An 8,994-nucleotide genomic window follows, 5' to 3' on the forward strand; every position below is an offset into this window, starting at 1 on the left:
TGTTTTTGATCATTTCATCCTTTGAACAACATTTTGAAGCTTTCTTTTTCTTTGCAAAACATTCATCATTCAGGCTCTTTCTGCTTGTATCACTCATTCAGTCGGTAAACAAATTCCACAGCATTCACCCAAACCTTACACATTGTGATAGCTTTGTCAGTTGCAGGGTGTGAGGAGTGCGACCATGGGACATTTCTAACAGGTTTTAAGTGCAGATTTTGTTTTTCGTTTGCTTCATTAGTTTTTAAGAAATGAGCGGGAGGGTGGAATAAAGTGAAATATGAGTGATAATATAATTGATTAGTGGTAGTGATGCTTCATTTCTCATCTGATTTGCAATCCATTTGGTTCAGAAAATCACCAGACAAGCCCCCCTCCCCTCTTTTTCTTTTTTTCTTTTTTTTTTACAGTGGCTGTCATCTAGTGAGTAATTATCATTGGTCTGTATGTCATAAGCCAGGAAGGATGGTGACACTTCTACTGATCTATTCATCTTTTAGAGAAGATGACATCTCCCTCCTGGCTTCGGAAACAGGTTGTCACCTCAGTTCAACAGACAGACAACACAAGTGTTATTAGAATGTGTTCCATATTCAGCAAAATGGGTGAGGGTGAAAACGGGCTTTACAGCTTTACATAGCAAAATCACTCCTTTACGGCAGTGATTATGCCTAGGGATATCTTGTTTATAATAAACAATAATTAATGGAATTTCAGGGAGAACATGTAGGATTACGGCGACATACAGTATTATTATTTCGTTTAAATAAACACAAGTTCCATCAGTAAATAAAAAATAATACTAAATGTAGTTTTTTTGGCTTTATTTTACTTACATCTTAGATATGTCGTTCTTTTTTGTTACAAAAAAAAAAAAAATCACACTTATAAATGACTCAATTAACTTCCTTGCATGAGTTTAATATAACTGCAGACTTTCTGTGCGTTGCATTGCAACTTCATTTGAAAGGTTAAATGCCAGTTCAACCACACAAACTCAGCTGCAAGCAAAAACAATGCACGTAGTTAGAAATAAGTTACCCTTGTGCTGTATGTAAGTCAGGATGAGATGTTTTAAGGCACTGCATCTGCATTTGTGCTTATGAAACTGCACAGATGATGCGGTCAGTCTCATGTATGCCTTACGATAATATTATTTAAGGTGGAAGAGCAGACGAGATGTGATTGTATACAGCTGTTGACGCTGTATGTTCTGCATGCAGTACCACAGACAGCCAGTAGGTGGTACTCTACTGTGGGGCTAACTCAGAACAGGGCAGTGTACTGTTCACTGTTAATGTGGAAAAAAGGGATTCTCAATCACAAGGTCATTAAATAAAGGAAAAACATCTTTTCTTTTTATTATTTGCTTTTTTTATATTGTTGTTCTCCACAGTGCATACTTGAGATTTTTCCACAGTGTATTAGTGTGTTGGGGACTGAAAAGCTTTAAAAAAGCCACAAGTTTAAGTTTAGAGATGTTTTAACTAAAGGATGTTGTGCCCCATTTCCGGACAATTCTGTGTCTAACAGACAACATGAAAATGCTCACGGCAAGCACGCCCCTGTTTGCAAGAATGTTAGGTAGAGGTTACTTGGTCGGGTGATGGGAAAGGCAGATTATTCCTGTCAAAAAGAAGGCAACAATGCAGCCTGGGGCTTTGTTTCCCCGTTTTCAAAGCCATTTGTTCTTTGATAAGGTACCGGAAACAGTTAGCAACATGATGGTGGGAACCTATGGAAAAGAATACACTTTCTATCAATTGTGTGTTTCTTATCCCCTGGTGGTGTTTGTTGGGTGTGGGAATAGGCAGCATTCTGGGCACTGCTGCTCTGAGATAGCATTCACAGACCAGAGCACAAGAACAGGCTGCATTCAGTCTGAGGAACCAGGGGCCCTACACTACAGAATTGTACACAGGGATGGACAATGTACACTATCTTTGGTTTGGACACAAAGAACCAAGGAAAGATTTTATTGTAAGGTTTGGCAGGTCTTATTTGCAGACCCTCTCCTCTTTCTCTCTCTTTCCCACCCTTATCCATCCTCTCTTTAGCCACCCTCTCCCCCCTTTGCCTTGCTATCGTTTTATGACGGCAATTTCATTACACATGTACTGTTTTACATTTGTGATTCACTAACGACAGATAGACTGGTAGTTACTGCCATTTCTCTTTCATCGTCTCCCTCTTCATCCAGCTTCCATCCATGTATTCAGTCATTCTGCCATTCTGTGGCCAAATTTGTGGAAATCTGACAGAAAAAGTCAAATGTTTTTTTTTTCTCTTTCTCTTTTCTTTTCTTTTTTGTTTAGTCAAAAAAAAAAGAAAAGAAAAGAAGAGCGACATTTCTGCCACAAAATCAGAAAACACAAAAAACATGCCTATGGCACTTCTGAAACAAGCAGCGAAACATTGTTGTTGATATTGATATAATTGATTCTATTTAATAATTGGCATCTCTGCGTGCTGAATGCCTCCTCTGACTTGTGATCCATTCAGTGCTGGAGCTCATCAGATGATGTGAAGGCTAAGCATTTTTAATAGAAGTCGGACCTACTGCTGCCACCCACAGAGATACCACATTGCATTGGGTAAATTAGTATTATGATTTTAAGGGATAAATACCCGTTCCACCTAATTAATCCACCACATCACAGGGTGATGTGACACCATGAGCCCAATAGATCAAGGACCGCAGATCAAAGGCACCACCACTGTTAGAATCCTACACAGGCAAGAAGAAGGTTTCTTGTTTATTTCTATATACAGATGGCCTGTGAACTAATGACTAAAGAATACAGCAATATATGCAAATTTGTTTATTGGTTATTGACCGAATGATGCTGCATCGCTGGCCCACCACTAAACATGTGTAATTAGGCGGTGGGTGTTTCAAAACACAAGACTGAAATTTAAATGCTTGTTGAAATTCTCTCTTTGGGAGAATCTTATTCTGCATAAGAATAGCACATGATCTAAAGTATATGCTTTAGGTAAAAATACCATTTGTATATTATATGTGTTTAAAATTAGTAACCCGGTTTTTGAAAAAATTGCTTAATCTCAGGGCTGTAAGTGAAGAAAAAGGTCAGTAAATAGGCTCACAGTGAATCAACCAAAGTTTGTGTGCAGCCATATTACCATTTGTTTTGTTTTGCGTTGCCATGGCCAGGGATTTAGTTTGAATTTCAAAGTTTTCACAAGACAATAAATAAAACCTAATCCCATAAGGGAAAAATAACATTGTGAAGCTGCAGTAGCATGTTGTGATGGTTCATTATATTCTGAACCTAACACACACTTTGGCCTGTCCTCAACTTGATATAAGGAGGGAAAAAAGTTAGCTGGGACTCTTTTTTTTTTTTTTTTAAAATTTAACACACTCGCTGTACTCTAAAAATGTCACTGTTCTGCCAAGTTTACCACATATTCACTGTTTACTGATGGCTGTTACACATGTGGTTTTTGCATATGCTCTCCTCTCCCACTTAAATCATCTGCGGTCCCTGAGCTTTCCTTTGACATGTGCAATGTTGGTGCAGCCACTGAAGCTTAAATTTTTCAAGCAAAGAAAAGGCATGCGTATGAAATAATAATGACCATTTCAGACAGTTATATTTTCCGCATTTGACTGTCATCTCTTCTTCTTTGCTTCTCTGTCACCAATGTTATTACTCGTCAGATTTTTTTTTAGGTTTTTGTTGATTTTGGCCCATTATTCTTCATTATAATAACTTGCTGAAAACTGTTACTGCAGCCTCCAAGAAAGACGTATTTTGGGTGGCCTCTCATATGGCGCACTCTCTAGTGTCACAGATTGACTGGACTGACTTGGGACAGTGGTCTCGCATTCAATCATTCATGCAAAGTGTCAGTACTTCATTAATATCTCATTGCAGGTCATGTTAAAACAAGACAATGTGTCCCATAAGTGCAGCTTTTTGAACTGAATTGTCTATTTTAAAACTTTAAGCAAAACCCTGGTCTGAAATCATGTATTATTGATGAATTACACGTCGATTATCTTAACGTGGTGTTTCAGTTTGAGTCACAAATGCCACTCAAAGAATTTCCCATAATTTATTAAAGGTAGCATTGTGGAAATTCCCACTTCTGTCAGGCAACATCAGTGCAAATGATGTACACATGTCTCGTGGCATAGAATCTCTTTCAAGGCACTGTTTGTTTTGTCGCTGTTCCTTTGTGTAGGCACAGCTACCGTCTCGGCAGAGTGTGGATGTCACAAAGCATTAGGAAGTATGAGATTCAGGATGTTACATTTAATCTCCTCGATTTCCCCAGTTAGCAGAGGAGCTAGGCAGCAGCCGAGGGAGTCCCAGCATCCTGTAGAACAAAGCTGGCTGACATGATGTTTGCCTGAGGGGCCTGCACTCACTCTCTCACAGGCATAGTCTGCAAGCATGTAAAACAATGAGAAACCAGTCAGCCGACAGATACACTAAGCTGCAGTCACTTTGAATGACAACAGTGCATGAGAGAAGGAGCGGCAGCCCCGGTCTGGGACTCAGCACAAACAGCTTTCCAAGCAGACTGAAGGCTCTATCACAGCTATCAGTTAGGGCTTCTCAGATCACGCTGTTGCCATTTTATTGCTTTGTTGGAGCACTGCTGCGTGATCATAGTGTATATTGTAACAATATTTTGCCTGTCTGTGGAAGGACCCGCTACCTGCATATGTGACAGTGATTTGTTCTCCTTCATTGCAAGGGTGATAAGTAAAGCACAGTGGTCACTCTGATTACCCCCAGTGTATTTTGTAGCCTGAGGTTAAATAAGAGCAGATGCCTGCTTTGATAGAACGACTCGCCTCAATCAGCTCAAGGCTTCCCCCTTCGAGCATCCCACTCCAGTGTAATAAGGATCCACAGCAATACGACACATTTGACCTCAATGAAGCCTAAGGTCATAGAAATTATAATCAAGTGAGTTATTTAGATTGACTCAATTTGATGCTCAGCTGATGGTAGTGCACCTCTGCTGCGTGTCAGTGTCTGTTTGACCCTTTCCTGTTTACCATAAGCTGTGGCTTCAGGTTACGGCAAAAGAAGTGACTGGAGATTTGAGAGCCCACTTTGTACTCAGGAATGAAGTGAACAATTTGTTTTAACAAACTTCACAAAAAGAAACAGATCTAAGAATACGGATCTGTTTCAAGGTTACCCACAGTAAAGTCATGTGTCTGGAGAAAGCAGACTTCTGATAATCAGCTGGTACGGGCTTAACTGGTAAATAAATCATGTTCTCCAATAACCGTGCTTAGCTGACACACATACAACACCATCCCAAGGGCGTACAGGCAGCCCCACCACTACCGCTCCCTCTACAGGTAAAGAGGCACTCTCAACAGGGTCATATGGCTCAGCCTTTGGCTTTTCTGCCCGTCCTCCTGTGCATCTCTGGGGTACATGAGACTCTTCGGCATCCACCACTTCTCTCATTAACACATGCCAGGCTGCTAGTTGCTGTGGTTGAATCCAGGGCATGTCAGGAGCCATGTGTAGGACCCACTTGAACTGACAAGATGAGAATGAGAGGCCAGGAGCTGGCATATGGTGCTGATTTGCAGTCAAGTTTACACGGGTTCTCCATCCACGGAACATAATCAGACCTACTCTCAGCATCCTGCCCACTGAGTATCATCTCACACACGTCGAATCCCCCTGTGATAACACTGCAGCATCTGAAAAAGAAATTCTTTTCCATTATTTTAAATTTTTGCTCTGAAAGGGAGCGCAGAACTTGTGTGTATGTGTTTTTTTTAAAAGTGGGTCTTACTTGGCTGAAAATGTACAAATATGTGTTTGATGATTTTTCTTGTAAACAGGTCTTTTGGAATTAATGAAAATGAAAAGCGAATTCTCAGGCTTACCCTGAGGGACCTTGTCAAATGTTGATGGATTTCTGTGTGCACTGACAAGTAAAAACTAATATCTCGAAAACAAGAAATCGCAAAACTATTCTACATATTAATGAGTGATTTCAAACAGTCTATGCCTGCCCTGGATGCACCTCCCTGCCCACCAGGCACAGAGCACAACTCCCCTCAAACAAAACTTTCAGTGCCACAGTCGTAGCAGCAACATCTGGCTCCTCATGTAGGCACTTATTAGGATCAAATTAAGTAGAAATGAATGGGATGATACATGACAGGGTGCAGATGTTCAAAGCTGTGGTGTGAAAATCCGAGGGCAGAAAACAGCTTAATGAATTCTGCGTCTACAGCAGGGGTGAGGCTCTGGGTTCACAGGTTAAAAAAAAAAAGGCTAATTAAATTCTTAAGCAGACGCACAAGAAAATAAATGTTTGTTACTTGTTGCTCCCCTGTTTACCCGTGGCACGCTTGGGGACAATGTTGTGATTTGCAATTAATCAAGCAACGCAGGAACGTGTAAAGTGAGTGGTCTGCTCTTTTGTGAGGGCTGAACAGATGCATATCAGACTTGGCACTCTCGTGTCCCTGGTGAAGTGCTTCACATATTAGCTGAACCGTTACACGGACCATCAGAAAATACTGAGCTGCTGGCTCTGCAGGTTTAAGGTTTATATGCAACACAGAAGAATGTGGGAGAATTTGACTTTTTATCATTAGATAAATTGACCAATAAGGATGGGTTATAAATTAAATATATATTTTTTAAAAAAGCAATTTGTCTCTCACTGTGATAGAACTGCAAAGTAAAACTGACAAATCTATCTTTTATTTTTATTTTATTGTAAGAGATCTTTTATAAATTCCTGTCATGTTTTCATGGCCCAGCACCTCAAGGGCCTGGGAATAGGCAAATCTAAAAGTACAAAAACATTCTTTTAAATTGATATTTATTCTTTCTCTTGCATATTGCTCGGTAGGCTACAGAGGAATTAGCGCTCTAATCTTTCAAAGTGAGTAGAAGAATGGAGGACCAGCTGGGTATAGTGGTAAAGTGAGTTTATTCTCTATTCCTGCTGTTTGTGCAATAGTGTAGCGTTGTGTAATTTCTCTTATTTTCATCATCACTTGAGGGCAAGGGAATATCATCACATCTGGCCCTTAATATGGGCTGCAGATAGTTACATATGTGCATATGTCTTTCTCAGATCAAGTGACACCTCTCTAAAAGAGCATGCTAAAGGATTGCAATATTCACTCCACTTGAAATACTAATCTATTTTTTTTTACCAGTGTACCAAGAACAAGTTCCTCCCACAAAAAAAGAAAGAAAAAAGAAAAACTGTGAATAAATCTGTTTCCCAAATCGCAGTTGATTTGCTGCCAGGAGAACCAATCTAAGAAGAGTTTCAAAGATCTGAAAATCCTGCATTATATCTAAACTCAAGCTCCACCTTCTACCTGACATTACGTCCACCCCAAACAATGTCCGTGGGGGTGGACATTCAGTTTTCCATCAAAGATCAACTTGTCCAACGGAGTCTAACGTTGTTTTAACTCAACATGGATCCGTGGCAATGCCAACATACTGGTTTTGTAAAACGAATAGAACTGTTTTCACTGTGTCACTAGCTATTGGCTGATAAAAACAAATGAACACTCATTGTACAGTTGCTTTAATCCCACTGTCAGTGTTGACCTATGTTGGCCAATCATTAAATCTTATAACAAATCAATCAACGTAATAGTCTGGACACATTCAAAGGATTGGACTCACAAGATTGCAGTAAATTGTCAAACTCTTTAACCAGAGTACAGACTGTTTGTGCTTTTTGTGTTTTTTTTATTTTATTTCAGTCCATAGGGTTCGTTCCAAAGAGGGAAAATTGCTTAAATGATGTCATCAGACGTCTAGAAAGTGACTTTCAACTGGCTGCCACGGCTGAACTATTTGATAGTTGAATCACAGTTTTGTAATTACATCATCAAGTTCTATTATTTCAGGCTCTTTTTTTAGTGTGAGCCTCTTTTTAAATCACTGCTCACTGATGCCCTTAACCGGGCACGGCAAAGTCTAATTTACACAATTTCACCAGGATAACTTTTATGGGTTTTTTCCCCCTGACTGACATCGTTGCAGATTATGAGTTTGTGTCTATGTGTGTAAATCACCAGTTTGTAGATGATGCACAGCTAAAGGTTAAAACAGAGCAGCCCCTTGTTGAGTTCTCTAATTCGTTTATTGTTTATTGTCTTTTTGCAGAGAAATATAATCTTGAATTGTGTTTAATACTTTCATTAGTGTTTCTTTTTACTGCTGTGGCAGTGCGAAGTCGTTCTTATTGTTTGAAATCCTTAAGATGTATTGAAATAAACTGGCTTTTTCTATGTTGTCGGAATTATAAAAAAAATACCTGCAACAGTCTGAATATCAACAGAAATGTTTGATGAGACATACAACAACAATAAATTATGTGGAATGGATACCAAATAATTGTAAATGTATGTGTTCTTTATTTTTTAAAATTGCAACATGTGGATTTGTTCCCTAAACTTGGGGATAACAAAAAATCTTTTATTTTGAAACCTTTTCAGCATGCTGTTCTTTATTGACCCGAGCATAATGGAGTACAAATAGTCATGTCCAAGGCCTTTCTATTGGTGGCATCTACAGGGAGCAATCCTTTTTTTACAATTCCAAGTAGAGGGCAGGTGAGTTATTTCTTTGGCTGTGTTTTACACATGACTGTATTCCTGCATATTATAGAGAAGACTATAAAAAGTGCAGACCCACTTCCCTGCTCAAGAGACTTATCACACTTTGTTCCAAGTTGTTCTCACACATAAACACACATTTTTGGTAATTCACAGTTAAGGGAAAAAAAAAACACTGGATCTCAGTTTTAGTTCTCTGTTTCCATACTAGTATATTTACTGCATGAGAAGATGAGAGGTCTTCTGAATTGTAATTTGAATAATGTGATACAAGGATGCCAGAAAAAAGTAGACAGACCTATTTGCATGCTACATATATACATGTATATATAGTATAGACGCACACATATACTAATGTGAGTTTGCAAGCACGCTCCATCTTTCTG

Source organism: Neolamprologus brichardi, chromosome 1 (genome assembly GCF_056152115.1).
Source record: "Neolamprologus brichardi isolate AB-2024 chromosome 1, ASM5615211v1, whole genome shotgun sequence".
Taxonomy (NCBI): Eukaryota; Metazoa; Chordata; class Actinopteri; order Cichliformes; family Cichlidae; genus Neolamprologus; species Neolamprologus brichardi.